Consider the following 24,148-nt stretch of genomic DNA (forward strand, 5'->3'; position numbering starts at 1 on the left):
TAAGTGGGATGCTCATGCTTATGATGGCGTCGTCTGCGCTTACCAGCCGTGTGCATTCCTCAAAACACTGAAGGACTTTACAGAGGTCTTTCAGCTTTGACCACTGCACACCTGTCAACTCCATGTCTGCCCTCAAAGTGCCTGTCCGGGTATCCTCCCACAAATGCATTACGGCCTGCCTCTGTTCGCACAGCCGCTCAACCATGTGCAGGGTGGAGTTCCACCTTGTTGCAACGTCGATAATTAGCCGGTGCTTGGGAAGGTGTAGCAATCGCTGCAGCTTCTGCATACGACTGGAGTGTACGGGCGACTGGCGGATGTGCGAGCACAGTTTTTGAACCTTCTGGAGCAGGCCTGTTAACTCTGGATAATTATTGAGGAAGCACTGCACCACCAGGTTCAAGGTGTGAGCCAAGCAAGGTATGTGTCTGAGTTTTGAAAGGGCTATGGCAGCCACAAAATTACGGCCGTTATCGCTGACTACCTTGCCTGCCTCAAAATGTAGACTGCCCAGCCATGACTCAGTTTGTTGCTGAAAGTAGTCGGCCAGTACCTCCGCGGTGTGTCTGTCGCCCAAACACATCATCTTCAACACAGCCTGATGACGCTTTCCACTAGCTGATCGATAGGGGGACACCTCGTGTGCAACACTGGCAGCTGCGGATGGAGTGCTGCTGCGACTGCGCTCTGGGGATGAGCTTTCGCTTCTAGACGAGTAGGAGGAGGAGGGTCGAACGCCTACAGCCAACTGTTTCCTATACCGTGGGCAAGGCAGCACAGTCCCACCACCGCTGTCCCCTGTGGACCCTGCATCCACCACATTAACCCAGTGCGCAGTGATGGACACGTAAAGGCCCTGACCATGCCTACTGGACCATGCATCAGTTGTGAGGTGCACCTTTCCACTCACTGATTGCTTGAGTGCATGGACAATGCGGTCCTTCACATGAAGGTGGAGGGCTGGGATGGCTTTGTGAGAAAAGAAGTGGCGACTGGGTAGTTCATAGCGTGGTACTGCGTAGGCCATGAGTTCGAGGAAAGCTGTGCTTTCCACCAACCGATAGGGCATCATCTCTGAGATTAGTTTTGCAATGTGGGCATTCAAACCAAGTGTACGCGGATGAGAGGATGAGTACTTTCTTGTCCTACTCATAGTCTCTAGCAGGGTGAGCTGGACTTGAGAGATCCCTATGGTGGAACTAGTGGTGGATAGGGCGGACTGAGAGAGGGTTGATGATGGTGATGGAGTTGGTGTTCTTTCTGATGGCCTAGATTCAGTCTTTCGTTGATATAACATTGTGATTCCCTCACAGCTTTGGCCTTGCAAAGACACCTCAACATTTGCTGCTGTGCTAACCGGTGGGCTTACAGTGGGGGAAACAATGTATTGTTGCTGACTACCTTCTTTGGGAGCATTTGCACATGTGGTACTTGAGGTTTGGTGTTCCGTCCACGCTTGCAAGTGCATGGTGGTTAAATGTCTAAGCATGCAACTGGTATTCAAATTTTTCAGATTTTTCCCTCGGCTAAAGGTCTTTGCGCACTTCTTACAGATAACCTTGGCCTGATCATTAGGATTTTGTTCAAAAAAGTGCCACACTGCACTCTTCCTACTATGGAAGATATTTTGCGTCCTTGCACGCTGTGCTATTTTGACCGTCTGGCCAAGCAGTCCAGCAACTTTTTGGCTTTTTGTAACCCGTTTTTGGACTGCTCCGTGCCTGCCAGATAACAGCTGTTGCGATGTCGATGCCTGCTGCGGATGCTCCTCCTCCTCTTCGGAGCTATTGGCAGCGGCACCCTCTTCCCCCAATGGATGCCAATCTGGGTCAACAACTGGGTCATCCATCACCTCCTCTTCAGTGTCATGTGCACCTTCCTCTGTGTCACCGTGTACGGTGGCATAGTATGCGGGAAGGGGCACCTGAGTTTCATCAGGGTCAGAATCTGGCTCAGTACACTGCGAGGACAATGTCGTGCTCTGAGTGAATGTACCAGCAGAATCATCTATCAGTGGCTGTGCATCAGTGCACTCCATGTCAGATTCATCTTGGCCTGGGTAATTCACCATTTCACTTGATAACCCAGGCATGGTATGTGAAAACAGCTCCATGGAGTAATCTGTTGTGTGGCCTGCCGCATTCTTCAATTTTGGTTGGGGTGAAGGACACAAAGAAAGGTGTGGTTCATGACCATGAGCCTCCAAAGACGACTCAGTGCTTTTATTTTTTACAAGTTCAGAAGAGGAGGCGATAGAGCTGGAGGCCGAGTCAGCAATGTAGGCCAAAACTTGTTCCTGAAGCTCCGGCTTTAAAAGCGGTTTACCTACTCCCAGAAAAGGGAGCCTTCAAGGCCTTGTGGAGCCAGACGATGATGCAGGCTCAACACCTCCTGCATTAGGTGTTATTTTGCTTTTGCCACTACCAGCAGATCCAACACCAACACCATCATTAACAGCTGGCAACCCCCGACAACTAACACGGCCTCTTACACCACACTTCCTCATTTTTTTGAAAAATGTACCCACAATTCCACCAACGATATGGAACTGTAAAATAATGTACAAGGTGTATATAGGACAGGGGAGAATTTAATTCTCCTACCACTTCTGGACACTGATGTATTGTGTCAGGCTAGTGTATATCACACCGCTGTATGACAGGCTGAATTTGGCTGGTGTGTAAAATGTGATATATGACGGGAGAAATGGATTGTCCTTACATACTTCTGGACACTGATGTATTGTGTCAATCCAGTGTATATCACACCGCTGTATGACAGGCTGAATTTGGCTGGTGTGTAAAATGTGATATATGACGGGAGAAATGGAATGTCCTTACACACTTCTGGACACTGATGTATTGTGTCAGGCCAGTGTATATCCCACTGCTGTATTACAGGCTGAATTTGGCTGGTGTGTAAAATGTGATATATGACGGGAGAAATGGATTGTCCTTACATACTTCTGGACACTGATGTATTGTGTGAGGCCCAATGTATATCATACCGCTGTATGACAGGCTGAATTTGGCTGGTGTGAATAATGTGACATAGGACGGCAGAAATGGATTGTCCTTACACACTTCTGGACACTGATGTATTGTGTCAGGCCAGTGTATATCACACTGCTGTATGACAGGATGAATTTGGCAGGTGTGAAAAATGTTATATAGGACGGGAGAAATGGAATGTCCTTACACACTTCTGGACACTGATGTATTGTGTCAGGCCCAGTGTATATCACACCGCTGTATGACAGGATGAATTTGGCAGGTGTGAAAAATGGTATATAGGACAGGGCAGGATTGGAATCTCCCTAGAGTGTAGGTCTGTAAGAACGGAACATCTCCTCGACTTATCCTTACAGAGTCACACCCTTAGCTTCACTGTGGCCGTGATAACAGCCGTTACACAGTACTGAGAGAGCAGCGTGCACGTACACCGCTGTCCGGTGTATGTTAAATTGTCAAGCTCCGTGTTTTTTTAGTATACGGACTGACACACGCTGTCTCTCTATAGTTTTGAATGTAATCAAACAGCAAATAGACTAGACTGTTTGAAAAACAGACAAAACTATAAGGTGGAGGTCTGTAAGAACGGAACAACTCCTCGACTTATCCTTACAGAGTCATACCCTTAGCTTCATTGTGGCCGTGATAACAGCCGTTACACGGTACTGAGAGAGCAGCGTACACTGCTGTACGGTGTGAAAAAATGCACGCTCAGTATCTCACCAGGACAAAAAAAAAAGGATTGCTTTTAAAAAAGCAGTTTGCAAAGCATTATGAAACCAGCAATGCAGCTATCAGGTAGCCTTATAAGGCAGCCTAACAACCAACAGAGCTGATCCACCAAAATATAGCCTCCCCTTGCACTGCACAGTGACTGGTTTGTTGTACAGGCAAAATCGCTAGCAGCAGCAGCTGATTTTTTTTCTTCTTCCCTGCCTAACGCTCTCCCTACAGAATCTGCAGCAGCAGCATCTCTCCCTATACTGAGATCAGCAGAAGTAAGATGGCGGTCGGCGTGCACACCCTTTTATACCCCCTGTGACGCCCCCCAAAGCAAGCCAATCACTTGCATGCCCTTCTCAAAGATGGTGGGGACCGCTGCCTATGTCATCACATTGCCCACAGTGTCCGTTCTTCCTCATTGGCTGAAAAAGGGTGCTGAAGCATGTTTTGAAACGCAACTTTGGCGCTAAAGTCGCCGACCTCCTGGCGACCTCACGCTGAGGTCGGATTTCGTTTCATGAAACCCGACTTTGGCGAAAGTCGGCGACTTTTGAATTTTTTCGACCCGTTTTGCTCAACTCTAGTCCCCATCACAGTCTCTTTCAGCATGTATGATACAGACCCCCTGGGTAATTTTTGGAAACCTTTGCACATTGTGCAATGGTGAAACTTGTACTCTCAAACTCTATATATTCCATTATTATATTTTTTTATTGTGTTGCCCTTCTCAAGGTCTCTTTAATTGATTTTTGGGTCTGCACTCACATATTGTGGAACATCAATGCATTAATGTGCTCCACACACTTCTTCAGGTTTCAGCCTTACACAGAAAAATAATGAGTAATGAAACATGATATATATATATATATATATATATATATATATATATATATATATACTGCTAGTTTGAAAATCTTACCCACACATCCCTTTATAAAGGGAAATTCGACATAATACCTCTGTTAGCATACACCATATACTGCTGGCATACGAAGCACCCCAGTAGGTGGGCGGAATGCCTGGGTACAAAGTCTATGTCTGAGGGTGAAACCACCAGTCCTTACCATGTGTTACATCCTTCCCAGCATGCTGTCCAGGAAGGAGGTGCTGATGGCTCTTGCCCACAACCCACAACCTGCAGTTGCACAGACACAACAGTCTGCAACCATGTCCAGTTCATTGTCCCAGTGCAGGTTTCAGTTGTCCCTTGTCATCATACAGTGGGGAAAAAAAGTATTTAGTCAGTCAGCAATAGTGCAAGTTCCACCACTTAAAAAGATGAGAGGCGTCTGTAATTTACATCATAGGTAGACCTCAACTATGGGAGACAAACTGAGAAAAAAAAATCCAGAAAATCACATTGTCTGTTTTTTTTTCATTTTATTTGCATATTATGGTGGAAAATAAGTATTTGGTCAGAAACAAGCAATCAAGATTTCTGGCTCTCACAGACCTGTAACTTCTTCTTTAAGAGTCTCCTCTTTCCTCCACTCATTACCTGTAGTAATGGCACCTGTTTAAACTTGTTATCAGTATATAAAAAGACACCTGTGCACACCCTCAAACAGTCTGACTCCAAACTCCACTATGGTGAAGACCAAAGAGCTGTCAAAGGACACCAGAAACAAAATTGTAGCCCTGCACCAGGCTGGGAAGACTGAATCTGCAATAGCCAACCAGCTTGGAGTGAAGAAATCAACTGTGGGAGCAATAATTAGAAAATGGAAGACATACAAGACCACTGATAATCTCCCTCGATCTGGTGCTCCACGCAAAATCCCACCCCGTGGGGTCAGAATGATCACAAGAACGGTGAGCAAAAATCCCAGAACCACGCGGGGGGACCTAGTGAATGAACTGCAGAGAGCTGGGACCAATGTAACAAGGCCTACCATAAGTAACACACTACGCCACCATGGACTCAGATCCTGCAGTGCCAGACGTGTCCCACTGCTTAAGCCTGTACATGTCCGGGCCCGTCTGAAGTTTGCTAGAGAGCATTTGGATGATCCAGAGGAGTTTTGGGAGAATGTCCTATGGTCTGATGAAACCAAACTGGAACTGTTTGGTAGAAACACAACTTGTCGTGTTTGGAGGAAAAAGAATACTGAGTTGCATCCATCAAACACCATACCTACTGTAAAGCATGGTGGTGGAAACATCATGCTTTGGGGCTGTTTCTCTGCAAAGGGGCCAGGACGACTGATCCGGGTACATGAAAGAATGAATGGGGCCATGTATCGTGAGATTTTGAGTGCAAACCTCCTTCCATCAGCAAGGGCATTGAAGATGAAACGTGGCTGGGTCTTTCAACATGACAATGATCCAAAGCACACCGCCAGGGCAACGAAGGAGTGGCTTCGTAAGAAGCATTTCAAGGTCCTGGAGTGGCCTAGCCAGTCTCCAGATCTCAACCCTATAGAAAACCTTTGGAGGGAGTTGAAAGTCCGTGTTGCCAAGCGAAAAGCCAAAAACATCACTGCTCTAGAGGAGATCTGCATGGAGGAATGGGCCAACATACCAACAACAGTGTGTGGCAACCTTGTGAAGACTTACAGAAAACGTTTGACCTCTGTCATTGCCAACAAAGGATATATCACAAAGTATTGAGATGAAATTTTGTTTCTGACCAAATACTTATTTTCCACCATAATATGCAAATAAAATAAAAAAAAAACAGACAATGTGATTTTCTGGATTTTTTTTTCTCAGTTTGTCTCCCATAGTTGAGGTCTACCTATGATGTAAATTACAGACGCCTCTCATCTTTTTAAGTGGTGGAACTTGCACTATTGCTGACTGACTAAATACTTTTTTTCCCCACTGTATATGTCAAATTGTTAGTTAGATAGGGCATACATCTTTGTTAGCACTTTACATTGTCTGGTGCTGGACAATCACCATTGCTGGCTTTTGCAGGCTGCTAAATAAGACTTGTGCTTCTTTATTAAACTGTTGCTTCCCTTAAATTTTCTAAATTTGGGTAAAAAAAAAAACGGTGGTGGGGTATTGATCTGTGTCTGTACATTTTAAACACGTCTAAGAGGCTGGGTAATTACTCTCCGCAGACTTATTCAGGCCGCTGCACATATTGGAACATGGTCATATTGGAACATGGTCATTGCCACACTAAGGCCTTTACCTGAGCTCTGTAGCACTGTAGGCCTGACAGACTGACCACAATACAGGTCCTCACTTGCAAACACTGTATTCAGAATTTAATTCTAATGCTTTTGGTGTCTGGCAGAATCCAATTTCCTGACATTGAGCGTACAGCTCCCCCAACTCCTGTTTTATATTCACCTTACAGCGGCTTCACCTGCTATAATAATACATGCCCATACATGGCTCCATTGGGATACGGTGGCCAAAATGAACTGTGGAGCTCACAAAACTCAGGTTCCACAGCACCTGGTGGCCCTCTAAAAATGTGAAGCGAGGGCCGCATAATGACATGGTAGTGGACATGGTGGTGGTGGCGGGCGAAGCCCAATATTCAAATGGGCATGTATTATCTGGCATTGAAAAGTGATGGAGAATATGTATTCCACTATTTAGCTAACAATTTGGAATGAGGGAGGGACCTCCCAAATATAGCAGTGAGAGCTCTCCCAAATGTATGATACAGGGACACCTGAGGGCACTTCCCAAACTCAGGTTTCACGGCACCTGCTGACCCTCTGAAAATGTGAAGTGAGGGCCGCATAATGACATGGCGGTGGACGTGGTGTTGGGCGAAGGCCAAAATTCAAATGGGCATGTTTTAGCTGGCATTGTAAAGTGATTGGGAATATGTATTCCACTATCTAGCTAACAATTTGGAATGAGGGAGGGATCTCCCAAATGTAGGAGTGCATCTTCTACATACTGTTTCCATTTAGTTTTAGCACTTTCCTATCCATTTCAGCTTTCTTATCAGGCCCCCAAACCTATTTGTTGTGTTCAGCAGAAAATTATTTGGCATTCCAATTGACTTGCATTGGATTCGCTATTCGGTACGAATACATGGATACTAGAAATTATTTGTGCCGATTTTCCAGAATACGAATATTTCACTATTTGCTCATCACTATTACTAACATGATACAGTAGGGAAGATCTCACTTTCAAATAGTTTGAAGCATATCTTCTATGTTCGTAAACTTCATCATCAACTACAAAAAACATCTGATTGCTGTGCTTGCCAACAAGGGTTTTGCCTCCAAGTATTAAGTCTTGTTTGCCAAAGGGATCAAATACTTACTGTATTACGTACCGTAATTTTCTGGATTTTATTTTTGATATTTTCTCTCTCAAAGCTAAAATCCCGTTAAATTATAGACTGTTCATGTCTTTGTCAGTGGGCAAACTTACAAAATCAGCAAAGGATCAAATACTTATTTCCCCACTGTATACAGGCCTCATCCACACTGAACAATTCTTTCTTCTGCTACTAATGTGATACAGTAGGGGAGATCTCACTTTGAAATTGCTTGGAGCATACCTTCTATTTTATACAGGCTTCAGCCACACTAAAAATACCTTCTTCTGTTACTAAAGTGATACAGTAGGGGGGATATCAGTTTGAATTGTTTGGAGCATATCTTCTTTGTTATACTGGCCTCATCCACATTGAAACAATTCTCTTTTCTGTTACTAATGTGATACAGTAGGGAATATCTCACTTTGAAATTGTTTGAAGCATATATTCTTTGTTACACATGCCTCATACACAAACAATTCTTTCTTCTATTACTAACGTAAGGCAGTAGGGGAGATCTCACTTTGAAATTGCTTGGAGCATATCTTCTATGTTATACAGGCCTCATCTACACTAAAAAATACTTTCTTCTATTACTAACATGATACAGTGGGGAGAAATCAGTTTGAAATCGTTTGGAGCATATATTCTGTTATTCAGGCCTCATTCACACTAAAAAAAAAAAATTTTCTTCTGTTGCTAACGTGATAAACTTAGGCTGATCTCAATTTGAAATTGTTTGTAGCATATATTTTATGTTACACAGGCCTCATCCACAGTAAAAAAATACTTTCTTTTGTTACTAACAGCACGTCATATTTCACCTTGTCATTTAGTACCGCTGAAATTCAGCTGTGTGCAGAGCTGGTGAAAAATAAAAAATCAAATTTTTTGTTGCTTATAGTGTGCTCCCACCACACTATCTGAGCAACATGAGTGGGAAAAAGCGAGGTCATGGTGGAAGGGACATTAAGCTTGGTGTTCACGGTGTACTTGGGGTAAGTGGTAATGTTAGTGAAACCACTAGAGAACCAACACCGTCATGTTATCTCCAAACACAACTGACAACTTCTGTTACTGGCTACACCACTATCTTTCTTTGGCAGCCACATAGTATTAGAACTTGTTGATGAGGACCAGAAAAAGCATGTGTTTGAGTGGATGGCAAGCACAGCTTCAAATGGCCTCTCCTCCTCTTCTTCCACCTCAGCATCACACACAGTACAGTGCACAGAGGTAGCACCCCAATTAACCTTACTTCTCCCACATCAAAACACTCAAATCGCTCAACTGACTGTAGGGAACCACAGATGGGTGAGTCTGCAGAGCTGTTCACACAATCTATGCCATGGGCATCAGAAGTGTACTACAAAGATTCAAGAATAAGAAATCATCTGCACAGATGCACACATTTTTTTAGCTTGGATCCGGGGCAGGACGAAGTAGGGTCTAAGGAGCATCCTGACCCTCATCACAAAACGTTAACCCTCGGGGGTAAGGTGATCCTAATGAGACTCAGATATCTGAGGCTCATGCGGACTATGTACTATGCTGTCAGGGCAGGAGGAGGAGGGTGACTGTGATGGCGAGCAATGGAATAACACAGAGGATGATGATAAGGTTGTAGATCCCACTTGGTGTGAACCTAGAGGCACATAGCTGAGTAGATCATCTGAGGAGGTGGAAGAGGAGGAAGACGAGATTACATTGTGCCCTACAGTGCAGACACAGAGTGATGCAACCACGACAAGCACTGCTTTCTCAGACAGAACTGTGGCCAGCAGCATTCGGAGGTCTGCAGCTCACAAGGGCGGCAAAGGTTGCGTAGCCTGGGCCTTTTTTGACACTGCAAAGGATGAACCAACTCACGTAATCTGCCAACTTTGCAAAAAAAACTGAGTAGAGGGAAAAAGTGCAATAATTTGACTACTACATGCATGAAACTTCACATGCGGAATCAACATGCGTTACTCTGGCAATCCTACCAATGCGAATCAGCGGACCTCAACAACCATCAGCCGCCCCATCAACTGCATCTGCTGCCTCTTCCTCCTACTCTGTTGCCATGCCAAGAATTGTCATGTAGGTCTCCGACCGCAGAACCTCCGGTTCTTTACCCCCTTCAGTCTGAAAGAGAGCCCATCAGCTGTAATGGAAGTGGACATGCCTGCTGCTTTTGATCGATCTCAGAGAATGAGCAAACCACAACTTTATCAATCCACCATGACATCTCTGCTTGCACCTCACTCATGGTCCAGTAGTTTGTCCGGTTCACCATACTCCACCCTCTCTCAGCACTGCAACCAGCCCTCGGTCCCACAAGTTGTGGTCACATAAAAGATTGTTTCTTCCTATACATGACAAAGCTAAGAGATTGAACTCAACCATCTCCAATCTGTTGGCCATGGAAATGCTGCATTTTCGCCTGGTAGATAGAGACGGTTTTCAAAAGCTGATGGCCATTGTCATTACCTCTCTAAGAAAGCTGTGCCTGCGCTACACCTGCATATCGTAGACAACATTAACCATTCCTTGACTAAATCTATGTCTGCCAGGGTACTTTCACCACAGAAACTTTGATGATTAAGCATGGCCTAGGTTGTTACATCTCGCTGACTGGGCACTGGGTGACTCTGGTGGCTGTGTGTCATGTCGGACACTGTTCACACCAGGGTGTCCGGCAGACAGCGGTAATACCCTATTCCACTACAGTATTGTCATGTCGGACACTGTTCACACCAGGGTGTCCGGCAGACAGCGGTAATACCCTATTCCACTACAGTATGCTCAGGGACTTTGTTGGGTATTCTGTTCCAGTCGGGATAGGGTTAACCAGGTTGTCATGCTGGCTGAGGGCTGGGCCACGCCCTTGGTCTTTAAATAGTCTGTCCTGACTATGGGCGTCGCCGACTATAGCTTTTGCCTAGTGCTAGCAATACCGGTCAGCAGTGGTGGTTTTGGAGCGTCTGATATCTGGTGCAGTATATCTCTCAGTTGTTCTTTCTCCTATCTGTTATATATATATATTTGGTTGCCCTTGCACATTATTGTATTCCCTTGTGTATTAACGGTGTGGTGTTTCTTTTACCCCAGTCCATACGTATTTGTGGGGTCTGGTGTCTGGTCCCCTCACCGGGTGGAGGGTGGTGGGTTCAGCTTAGGGCTGGACAGGAGACAGGGACAGGGTGGAGGCCCAGGCAGGCACACCTTCAGTGTAAACCCTGGGTTGAGGGACAGACAGGGTTTTCCCTAGTCTGAGGGACACTGCAGGGGTCCCGGGGTTTTAGCCTAAAGTAACCTAGGCATACCATGACATTATAGTCGGCCCAAATACTAAAGTTAAAAAAAAAAAAAAAAGTATAGATAAGGAATATAGGGGTTACTTACTATGGATCCTATACTTTCCCTAACCAAGCAGCTGGAGGCTCTATCCATACAGGTCACTGAACTTAGGGGGGCGGTCCAGCAACAAGGCCTGTCAGCTCCTGCGGTACCTGCTGAGACTGCAGCCAGGGCAGCTGAACCCAAGTTTCCCCTTCCTGAACGATTTGCTGGTGATCGTGGTAAGTTCACGGTTTTTCGTGAATCATGCAAATTGTATATCCGTATGCGTCCACATTCCTCAGGTAATGAGGCTCAACGCGTGGGCTTGGTGATTTCTTTGCTGAGTGGTGATCCACAGGCTTGGACCTTTTCACTCCCTTCTGACTCACCGGCATTTGAGTCTGTAGATTTTTTTTCTCTGCTCTGGGTTTGATCTATGACGATCCGGATAGATTAAACTTAGCAGAGTCTAAGATACACTCACTACTACAGGGTGAGCGACCAGCTGAGGATTACTGCACGGAATTCCGGCGCTGGGCGGTGGACACGCAGTGGAATGACCCTGCGCTTAGAAGTCAATTTTTGCATGCGGTTTCTGGAAGGGTTAAACAGACTCTCCTGATGTACGAGACTCCCGCCTCTCTGGAGGCTGCGATGGCACTTGTAGTACGCATAGACCGCCGTCTCCATCAGGGGGCGCTGGTTTCGTTGCCTCCGGGAGGTGGGGGAGTTATAGGGGAGGTTGCCTCGGGTGAATCCGTGGAACCCATGCAGATCGCTGGTATAGCACAGTCACCGAGTAACACGTCCTTGGCACAGAAGGCAGGGGTTTGTTTGTTTTGTGGCAAAGGAGGACATTTTATTAACGCTTGCCCCCTGGTACCTAAGAAAGGTGCGCCGGCGGAAAACTGATAGGCTCAGAGGGTTTGGAGGAGTCTAGTCTGAGCCTTTGTGTATCCTCCGTCATGGTTTCCCAGTGTATGCTCCCTGCTAGGGTAGCACTTGGGGGGCAAATGCTCTCTATTACAGTGTTTGTTGATAGTGGCTCAGCTGCCAATCTCATTGATGAGAAGTTCGCGCATACAGCGGGATTTCCGGTGGAGAAATTGCCGAACCCCATCCGGGTGGTTACCATCAATGCTTCCCCGTTGTCTCAAGGGGAGATCACAGAGTGTGTGTTGGATATACAACTCCACATTGGAGTATTACACTCAGAGCGGGTAACTTGTAAGGTGCTTAGTAACTTACCGGCTCAGATGGTTCTGGGCTTTCCATGGTTGTCAATGCATAATCCTGTTATTGATTGGAAGACCCAGGACATAATTCAATGGAGCAGGGAGTGTCAGGAGAGGTGCCTGGCTACATGTATTTCCGCTTTGACTCCCAGTATCCCGGAGCCGTTGCTGGACTATGCGGATGTATTTTCTGAGAAAGGTTGTTCAGCCCCTATGACTGTGCTATTAGGTTGAAACCAGGGGCCAAGTTACCTAAAGCTAGAATGTTTAATATCTCAGGTCCCGAGAGGCTAGCTCTCAAGGAGTACATTGCTGATAGTCTGAGCAAGGGTCATATTAGACCTTCCTCTTCTCCTCTGGCTGCTGGCTTCTTCTTTGTTAAAAAGAAGAATGGCGGTTTACGCCCGTGTCTGGATTTCAGAGAACTCAACCAGATTACGGTTCGTGATCCTTACCCTATGCCACTTATACCCGATTTGTTCAACCAAGTGGTTGGTGCCAAGTGGTTCTCCAAACTGGACCTCAGGGGGGCGTACAATCTTATAAGAGTCCGTCAGGGGGATGAGTGGAAGACGGCATTCAATACCCCTGAGGGTCACTTTGAGAGTTTGGTAATGCCGTTTGGGTTGACTATGGCACCGGCGGTCTTTCAACATTTCATAAATGATGTCTTCTCTCATTTGTTGGGGAGATTTGTTATAATTTATCTAGACGACATCCTCATTTTCTCTCGCGACCGTGATACACATATAGAGCATGTTAGACAGGTCCTGCAGTTGCTCAGAGAGAACAGGCTCTATGTCAAGCTTGAAAAATGTGTGTTTGTCGTACAGGAACTACCGTTCTTGGGTTATATAATCTCCACCTCAGGGTTTAAGATGGACACCGCAAAGGTGCAGGCGGTACTACATTGGGATCGGCCTGATAATCTTAAGGCGCTTCAGCGATTTCTTGGCTTCTCCAATTACTATAGGAAATTTATTAAGAATTTCTCTATGATTGCCAAACCACTTACTGACATGACTAAGAAGGGTACCGACTTTTCTGACTGGTCTGAGCCTGCGGTACAGGGGTTTGAATTCCTCAAGAATAGTTTTGCCTCAGCGCCCATTCTGGTGCAGCCCGATGTCTCCTTACAGTTTGTCGTGGAGGTGGATGCGTCGGAGGTTGGAGTGGGGGCTGTACTGTCTCAGGGCCCATCTTGGGCCAAGTTGCATCCGTGTGCCTACTTCTCCAAGAAGCTGTCGCCTGCAGAGCGTAATTATGATATTGGCAACAGGGAATTGTTGGCCATCAAATTGGCATTTGAGGAGTGGCGACACTTCTTGGAGGGGGCTGTTCATCAGATTACTGTGATAACCGACCATAAGAATTTGCTTTATTTAGAATCTGCTAAGCGCCTGTCCTCCAGACAGACTCGCTGGGCATTATTCTTCACCCGGTTCAACTTCATTGTTACCTATCGACCTGGTTCGAAGAATATTAAGGCAGACACTTTATCCAGGTGTTTTCCTGGTGGAGAGTTATGTGAAGAGCCGGTGCCTATTCTCCAAAAGGGTGTGGTGGTATCTGCCATCACGACAGAAATTGAGGCAGAGATTGCGGAGGCTCAGGAGGAGGTACCGCCGGGGTTGCCTGCTAATAAATCTTTTGTGCCACTACATCTACGCTCTAGAGTGTTAGGCGAACATCACGACACGGTACTGGCAGGTCATCCAGGGGTTAAGAGCACTCTGGAACTGGTATCGCGTCGTTTTTGGTGGCCTAAAATCCGGCAGGATGTGGCCTCATATGTGTCTGCCTGTACCACGTGCGCATGGGCCAAGACTCCTCGTTACCGTCCCGCTGGTAGGTTGCAGCCTCTCGGGGTGCCCAGTAAGCCATGGACTGAGATTTCCATGGATTTTATTACTGACTTGCCCGCCTCGGCGGGGAACTCGGTCATTTTGGTAATTGTTGATAGGTTCTCCAAAATGTCACATTTCGTTGCTTTACCATCTTTGCCCAATGCTAAGACTCTTGCTCAGATATTTATTCGTGAGGTGGTCAGACTTCATGGTGTCCCGTCTGACATTGTGTCTGATCGAGGTACGCAGTTTGTGGCAAAGTTTTGGAGAGCTTTTTGTTCTCGCCTTGGGATCAAATTATCTCATTCATCGGCTTTCCACCCTCAGTCGAATGGGCAGACTGAGCGGATGAACCAAAACCTGGAGCAATACTTGCGCTGCTTTGTTTCCGACAATCAGGAAGAGTGGTCAGCGTTTCTTCCTCTGGCAGAATTCGCAATAAACAACCATTGCCAGGAATCGTCTGGGGAATCTCCTTTTTTTTGTGTGTATGGTCAACATCCTCAATTTTGTACCTTGCGTCAGGGGTGCTCGGTTGGCGTCCCTGAGGAGGACCAGTTGGGAGCTCAAATGTCGTCTGTTTGGAGGAGAGTCAAGCAGCGCTTGTTGAAGGTGGGTTCCAGGTACAAACGGGTGGCTGACTGCAGACGTGTGCCAGGTCCGGACCTGTGTGTGGGTGATTGGGTGTGGTTATCTACAAGGAACATCAAGCTCAAGATACCATCACTTAAGTTGGGTCCCAGGTTCATTGGCCCATTTAGGATCTCCGCAGTGATCAACCCCGTGGCATTTCATTTGGAGTTGCCGGCTGTGTATAAGATTCATAATGTGTTTCACAAAGCATTGCTAAAAAAGGTCATGGGTTTGGTGGATGGTTCTCCCGGGCCACCACCTCCCGTCTTGGTGGATGGCGCGTTAGAATTTGAGGTGTTCAAAGTGGTGGGCTCTAGGGTTGTGCGTCGCACTCTACAGTACCTGGTCCACTGGCGTGGCTATGGTCCTGAGGAGAGGACATGGGTGCCGGCCTCAGACATTCATGCTGATCGACTGGTTACTATGTTCCATCGTCGCCATCCGGACAAGCCAGGTCCTCGACATGGTGAAGTTCCGGAGGTCCCTCGTAGAAGGCGGGGTACTGTCATGTCGGACACTGTTCACACCAGGGTGTCCGGCAGACAGCGGTAATACCCTATTCCACTACAGTATGCTCAGGGACTTTGTTGGGTATTCTGTTCCAGTCAGGATAGGGTTAACCAGGTTGTCATGCTGGCTGAGGGCTGGGCCACACCCTTGGTCTTTAAATAGTCTGTCCTGACTATGGGCGTCGCCGACTATAGCTTTTGCCTAGTGCTAGCAATACCGGTCAGCAGTGGTGGTTTTGGAGCGTCTGATATCTGGTGCAGTATATCTCTCAGTTGTTCTTTCTCCTATCTGTTATATACACTCACTGGCCACTTTATTAGGTACACCATGCTGGTAAGGGGTTGGACCCCCTTTTGCCTTCAGAACTGCCTCAATTCTTCGTGGCAGAGATTCAACAAGGTGCTGGAAGCATTCCTCAGAGATTTTGGACCATATTGACATGATGGCATCACACAGTTGGCGCAGATTTGTCGGCTGCACATCCCTGATGCGAATCTCCCGTTCCACCACATCCCAAAGATGCTCTATTGGATTGAGATCTGGTGACTGAGGAGGCCATTTGAGTACAGTGAACTCATTGTCATGTTCAAGAAACCAATCTGAGATGATTCGAGCTTTATGACATGGCGCATTATCCTGCTGAAAGTAGCCATCAGATGTTGGGTACATTGTGGTCATAAAGGGATGGACATGGTCAGCAACAATACTCAGGTAGGCTGTGGCGTTGCAACGATGCTCAATTGGTACCAAGGGGCCCAAAGAGTGCCAAGAAAAAATTCCCCACACCATGACACCACCACCACCAGCCTGAACCGTTGATACAAGGCAGGATGGATCCATGCTTTCATGTTGTTTACGCCAAATTCTGACCCTACCATCCGAATGTCGCAGCAGAAATCGAGACTCATCAGACCAGGCAACGTTTTTCCAATCTTCTACTGTCCAATTTCGATGAGCTTGTGCAAATTGTAGCCTCAGTTTCCTGTTCTTAGCTGAGAGGAGTGGTACCCAGTGTGGTCTTCTGCTGCTGTAGCCCATCTGCCTCAAAGTTCGACGCACTGTGCGTTCAGAGATGCTCTTCTGCCTACCTTGGTTGTAACGGGTGGCAATTTGAGTCACTGTTGCCTTTCTATCAGCTCGAACCAGTCTGCCCATTCTCCTCTGACCTCTGGCATCAACAAGGCATTTCCGGCCACAGAACTGCCGCTCACTGGATTTTTTTTCTTTTTCGGACCATTCTCTGTAAACCCTAGAGATGGTTGTGCGTGAAAATCCCAGTAGATCAGCAGTTTCTGTAATACTCAGACCAGCCCTTCTGGCACCAACAATCATGCCACGTTCAAAGGCACTCAAATCACCTTTCTTCCCCATACTGATGCTCGGTTTGAACTGCAGGAGATTGTCTTGACCATGTCTACATGCCTAAATGCACTGAGTTGCCGCCATGTGATTGGCTGATTAGAAATTAAGTCTTAACACACAGTTGGACAGGTGTACCTAATAAAGTGGCCAGTGAGTGTATATATATATATATATATATATTTGGTTGCCCTTGCACATTATTGTATTCCCTTGTGTATTAACGGTGTGGTGTTTCTTTTACCCCAGTCCATACGTATTTGTGGGGTCTGGTGTCTGGTCCCCTCACCGGGTGGAGGGTGGTGGGTTCAGCTTAGGGCTGGACAGGAGACAGGGACAGGGTGGAGGCCCAGGCAGGCACACCTTCAGTGTAAACCCTGGGTTGAGGGACAGACAAGGTTTTCCCTAGTCTGAGGGACACTGCAGGGGTCCTGGGGTTTTAGCCTAAAGTAACCTAGGCATACCATGACACTGTGGGGGCAGGCAGGGAAGGGGCTGCTCCACAAGTCTTGGAATCCTCAAGGCTTGCAGGATAAATCTCTGTATTTCACACTTCCTCCACTTCTTCTGCCTCCTCCACCTCCTTCTAGGATCTCCACCTGCATCCTAAAACTCTACCTTAATGAGACACGTGTTCCAATAGTGCAGAGCGTATCCCTACCATCTCCGTATTGAGCAGTCAGGGCTCACCACAATCAGGCAGTGTTAAAAGTGATATGCTTAGACAATGCAGTCAAACAGCTAAAGAGTCGGGAACAGCTCTCCGGGCTGAGTTTAAGCAATGGCTGTCTCCTCTGAACCTGGATCCAAGGAAGGCCATGTCTGATAACGGTCCAAACCTGGTGGCGGCCCTACACCAAGGCAAGCTCACACGTGCCTTGCATGGCTCACATCCTCAACCAGGTGATAAAGTGATTTCTCCGCCACTATCCTTGCCTGGGTGAGCTAATGCAGAAAGCACAGAAGCTGTGTGCTCCCTTCCACCGTTCGCACCCCTCAGGTCTTCAACTTGTATCGATACAGAGGTCTTTGTCCATGCCAGTTAATAGGTCCATATGCAATGTGCCATATGCAATGTGCCGACACTGTGGAATTCCACTCTGCACATGTTGCAGCGACTGTGACAACAGCAACGAGCCCTGACACAGTATTTCATGTCGCATAGCCTGGGCCAACGCAGTATGGATGTGGCGCATATCACGTTTACGGAGTGGCACAGGACCTCTGCACCCTTCTGTACAGTTTCAAAATTGGTACAAAGCTGGTTAGCATTGACGATGCAGTCATCAGCATCACTATTCCGGTCATCTATATGTTTGGGCACACTTTGAAAAGCCTGCTGGAGAAGGTGGTGGTCCCAGATGAAGAGGAGGAAGCAGAGGAGGATGAGGAAGGAATAACAATGTCTCAAAGTTCCAGACTGTCATCACACAGGCGGGTGCCAAGGGTGGGTGGATTATCAAGATGGGCTGGTGATAACAGACAAACTGTTAGTAAAGGCAATAAAAAGCAAGGCAAAAGCCAAGGAACAAATGGAGGAGGAAGAGATGATGGGCAAGCAACTGTCAAGAGATGAAGAGGATAACCATCCCCTCTTTGTTGTTCATGGTTGGATGAAGGGGATGGAGGAAACAAGCGTCAGTGTTAGTCAGCCGCCAACACAGAACGGGCTTGGACCTCATTTAAGAGCCCGACATATTAGTGCCTTCTTGCTGCACTATCTGCAACATGATCCTTGAATAGTTATAATTTGAAGTAATGCTGACTACTGGATTGCCACTCTGAGATCCACATTATAAAAACCAAATTTTTCCAGATGCTTCTCACCCTGTGAAGGGACCCCTGAATGCCGGAGTATCGAAACACATTTTTATACAACCTTAAGAGAGGTTTTCCCCAGGAAAGAAGTGAGTCACACATCGTGAATAGCAGCTTTAGACTTCCAACCTCCGGGATATCAATTTGTCAACACCAAAATATTAGCAACAGCAGCAGTAGTGTAAGTGGCAGAAGCAATTTCTGTGAGTCCTTTGACACATTTTTTTAGATCAGCTCATGCACCAGCACAATAAAGTCCAGGTATGACATGTGGTGAATGAATGGAGAGGATGGTACTGGAGTACTTAGTACTCAATATCAATTCCATCAGGAAGGGTTTGGACCCTTTTACATTTTGGTCTTCAAAATGGATGCGTGGCCTGAGCTCTCCTGTGATGCCTTGGAGGTTTTGTCATGCCTGTCAGCCAGCGTTCTCTCAGAACATGTCTTCAGCGCTGCTGTTGGTGTTCTGATGGATAACGTTGCGTGAATGACTGTGAGACTTCGCGATCCCTTGAGAACGGACGTCATCGCGGTCATTCTCGCAAAGGATTACTGGGACCGGGAGCGTGGAGAGAGGCAGGAAGACTGCGCGGGACGCCGGAAGGTGAGAATAACAATATTTTTTATTTTAAATTCTATTTTTTACAGGGATGTGGTACCCAGAGCCTGGAGGACAGTCTCCTCTCCTCCGGACCATGTGTACCATCCACAAATGTTCTGCTTACTTTTCGCATGGTGTGCACAGCCACATGCAGAAAGTAAGCAGAACAATGCATTCCTATGGGTGCGGGATCGCCGCGATTCAGCTAAATTTACCCCTTAAGCCTCAAGGGTGGTTTGCACGTTCATGACGGGGCCAATTTTTACAATTCTGACCACTGTCCCTTTATGAGGTAATAACTCTGGAACGCTTCCATGGATCCCACTGATTCCCAGCGGTACCTCATTTAGGTCTTTTTTTATGTTTTGTTGGTTTTATGCAATGAAAGCTATTTTATATAAAAAATAATTATTTTTGCATCGCTTTATTCTGCGAGCTATAACTTTTTTATTTTTTCGCTGATGATGCTAAATCATGGCACGTTTTTTGCGGGACAAGATGACGTTTTCAGCGGTACCATGGATATTTATATGCGTCTTTTTGATGGCGCGTTATTGCACTTTTTGTTCGGTGGTATGATAATAAACCATTATTTTTTGCTTCGTTTTTTATTTTTATTTTTTAAGGGGTTCGCTAAAGGGGTTAACTAAAGGGACAGTTTTATAGGGCAGGTCGTTACGGATGTGGCGATACTAAATATGTGTACTTCTATTGTTTTTTTTTTATTTCCAAAAAATGAATTTATTGGGGGAATATTTTTTTTTCTCTAATTTATTTGGCGATTTTTTTAAAATTATTTTACCACTTTTTTTTTTTTTAACTTTATTACATTGTCCCAGGTGGGACATCACTGTCCTGTGACAGATCGCTGATCTGTCACAGGCAGTGCAGCAGGCTTCCTTGCGCCTGCGCTTTGCAGGCACTGAGGAAGCCGGCTCCCTGCAGGCCCCCGAAGGTCCCCGTCGCCATCTTGGATTCGGGGGCCTGCAGGGAAGGAGCCCCCCGCAGCAGCGCTGCACATTGCGCTGCTGTGGGGTGCTCAGGGAAGCACGGAGGGAGCAAGGGGTTAACGTGTCGGGGGCGGTCCGTGACCGCTCCTGACACATTGTGCCGGGTGTCAGCTGTGATAATCAGCTGACACCCGGCCGCAATCAGCGGCGCTCACCACGTGGGCGCCGCTGATCGCTATGACATACTATCCCGTCCCTGGGAATTAAGTCCCAGGGCACATGGACGGGATAGTACGTCATATGGGATTAAGGGGTTAATGAGCATGCTGCGTTTTTTACCGCGAAGCGATTCCGCCGCGGTAAAAACCACAGCATTAGCACAGCATTGCGGAATCCCATAGGAATGCATGGGATGCTTATTTTTCGCGTTTTCGCGGCAAAATCGCGCGTTTAAAACCGCAGCGAAAATGCGAAAAAAAACGCGACGTATGAACTCAGCCTACATGTGAATATTTCTGGTTGGGTGTCTCCATCTGCTGGATTGGCTGTACTGGAAGACGTGTCAGTCCCTATTATACTATTTTTACTCTCATAAAATTGATGCCACTTTATTGGTGTCTGCCACTAATTTTTGGAAATGTGGAGAGTCTTGATTTGTAAATGTGAATATTCCTGGTTGGGTGTCTCCATCTGCTGGGTTGGCTGTAGTGGAAGAGATGTCAGTCCCCATTTTACTAGTTGTACTCTATTGAAATTGATGCCACTTTGGTGTCTGCCACTAATTTTTTTAAATGTGTAGACTTCTGGTTGGGTCTCCTTCATGTGTGTTGCCTGTAGCAGTAGGCCTCTCAGACTGGCAGGACTCCGCTGCCTTTGAGTCAACTATGTGTGTTACTATCCTTAAATTTTTTTGACAATAGTAGTCTACAAAACTGATATTTGTGCCACTTGAGTGTGGCTGAGCATCAAAACAGGTTGAGCTGTTGCATGTGGTATCAGGGCTTCCAGCACAGCAGGCCTACACCGATCCCTCACCCACCTTGTCTTAATTTAAAGTTCAATTCAAACCTGTAAATTTAAAATATTCGATCATCTCTGCTAGTAACAGAAGAATGAATGGTTTCAGTATGGGTGAGGCCTGTATAATAAAGAATATATGCTCCAAAGAATTTCAAACTGAGATCTCCCATACTGTATCACGTTAGTCAAAGAACAATGAATTGTTTCAGTGTGGATGAGGCCTGTGTACAGTGAGAGAAATAAGTATATGATCCCTTGCTGATTTTGTAAGTTTGTCCACTGACAATGACTTGAATAGTCTATAATTTAAAGGGAATTTAACATTGAGAGATAAAATATCAAAAATAAAATACAGAAAATTACATTGTATAAATTACGGTATATAAATTTATTTGCATTTTGCTGTGAGAAATAAGTATTTGATCCTTCTGGCAAACAAGACTTAATACTTGGTGGCAAAACCCTTGTTGGCAAGCACAGCAATCAGATGTTTTCTGTAGTTGATAATGAAGTTTGCACACATGTCAGGAGGAATTTTGGTCCACTACTCTTTGCAGATCATCTCTAAATCATTAAGATTTTGAGGCTGTCGCTTGGCAACTTGGAGCTTCAATTCCCTCCATAAGTTTTCTATGGGATTAAGTTGTGTTGACTGGCTAGGCCACTCCATGAGCTTAACCCCTTTACCCCCCAAGGGTGGTTTGCACGTTCATGACCGGGCCAATTTTTACAATTCTGACCACTGTCACTTTATGGGGTGATAACTCTGAAACACTTCCATGGATCCCACTGATTCTGACAATGTTTTCTCATGACATATTGTACTTCATGTTAGTGGTAAAATTTCATTCAAATATCTTGTGTTTATTTGTGGAAAAAAAGGAAATTTGGCAAAAATTTTGAAAATTTCGCAATTTTCCAACTTTGAATTTTTATGCCCTTAAATCACAGAGATATGGCACACAAAAAACTTAATAAGTAACATTTCCCACATGTTTACTTTACATCAGCACAATTTTGGAACCAACATTTTTTTTGTTAGGAAGTTATAAGGGTTAAAAGTTGACCAGTGATTTCTCATTTCTACAACACCATTTTATTTTTACGGACCACATCACATTTGAAGTCACTTTGAGGGGTCTATGTGATACAAAATACCCAAAAGTGGCACCATTCTAAAAACTGCACTGCTGAAGGTGCTCAAAACCACATTCAAGAAGTTTATTAACCCTTTAGGTGCTTCACAGGAATTTTTTGAATGTTTTAAAAAAAATGAACAATTGAAATTTTTTTCACAAAAAAATTACTTCAGGTCCAATTTTTTTTTATTTTACCAAGGGTAACAGGAGAAATTGGACTGCAACAGTTATTGTGCAATTTTTCCTGAGTACGCTGATACCTGATATATGGGGGAACCACTGTTTCAGCACATGGCAGAGCTCAGAAGGGAAGGAGCGCCGTTTGACTTTTTCAATGCAAAATTGGCTGGAATTCAGATCGGACGCCATGTCACGTTTGGAGAGCCCCTGATGTGCCTAAACAATGGAAACCCCCCACAAGTGACTCCATTTTGGAAACTAGACCCCTCAAGGAACTTATCTAGATATGTGGTGAGAACTTTGAACCCACAAGGGCTTCACAGAAGTTTATAACGTACAGCCGTACAATTAAAAAATTATATTTTTTTCCAAAAAAATGATCTTTTCACCCCCAATTTTTATTTTCTCAAGGCTAACAGGACCCTAAGAGTTATTGTGCAATTTGTCCTGAGTACACTGATACCCCACATGTGGGGGTAAACCACTATTTGGGCGCATGGCAGAGCTCAGAAGGGAAGCAGCGCCATTTTACTTTTTTGGCTGGAATTGGGATTGGAAGCCATGCCGCGTTTGGAAAGCCCCTGATGTGCCTAAACATTGGAAACTCCCCACAAATGACACCATTTTGGAAGCTAGACCCCCCAAGGAACTTATCTATATGTGTAGTGAGCACTTTGAACCCCCAAGGGCTTCACAGAAGTTTATAACGCTCGAGCGTGAAAATAAAAAATCATATTTTTTCCACAAACATGATCATTTAGTCCCCAATATTTTCATTTTCCCAAGGGTAACAGGAGAAATTGAACCCAAAAGTTGTTTTCCAATTTGTCCTGAGTACGCTGATACCACATATGTGGGAGAAAACTACTGTATGGGCACACATCGGGGCTCGGAAGGGAAGTAGTGATGTTTTGGAATGCAGACTTTGATGAAATGGTCTGCGGGTGTCATGTTGCCTTTGGAGAGACCCTGATGTACCTAAACAGTGGAAAACCCCCACAAGTGACACCATTTTGGAAACTAGACCCCCTAAGGAACTTATCTAGATGTGTGGTGACCACTTTGAACCCCCCAGTGCTCCACAGAAGTTTATAACGCCCGGGTGTGAAAATTAAAAAATCGTATTTTTTCCACAAATATGATCTTTTAGTCCCCAATTTTTTTATTTTCCCAAGGGTAACAGGAGAAATTGGAGCTGATAAGTTGTTGTCCTATTTGTCCTGAGTACGCTGATACCCTATATGTGGGAGAAAACTACTGTATGGGCACACATCGGGGCTCGGAAGGGAAGTAGTGACGTTTTGGAATGCAGACTTTGATGGAATGGTCTGCGGGAGTCATGTCGCGTTTGGAGAGCCTCTGATATGCCTAAACTGTTGAAACTCCCCACAAGTGACCCCATTTTGGAAACTAAACCCTCCCATGGAACTTATCTAGATGTGTGGTGAGCACTTTGAATCCCCAAGTGCTTCACAGAAGTTTATAACGCCCGGGCGTGAAAATAAAAAAATCATTTTTTTTCCACAAAAATGATATTTTTGCCCCAATTTTTTAT

Source organism: Dendrobates tinctorius, unplaced genomic scaffold, assembly GCF_039654945.1.
Source record: "Dendrobates tinctorius isolate UK_male_01 unplaced genomic scaffold, ASM3965494v1 ptg000011l, whole genome shotgun sequence".
NCBI classification, from domain to species: Eukaryota; Metazoa; Chordata; class Amphibia; order Anura; family Dendrobatidae; genus Dendrobates; species Dendrobates tinctorius.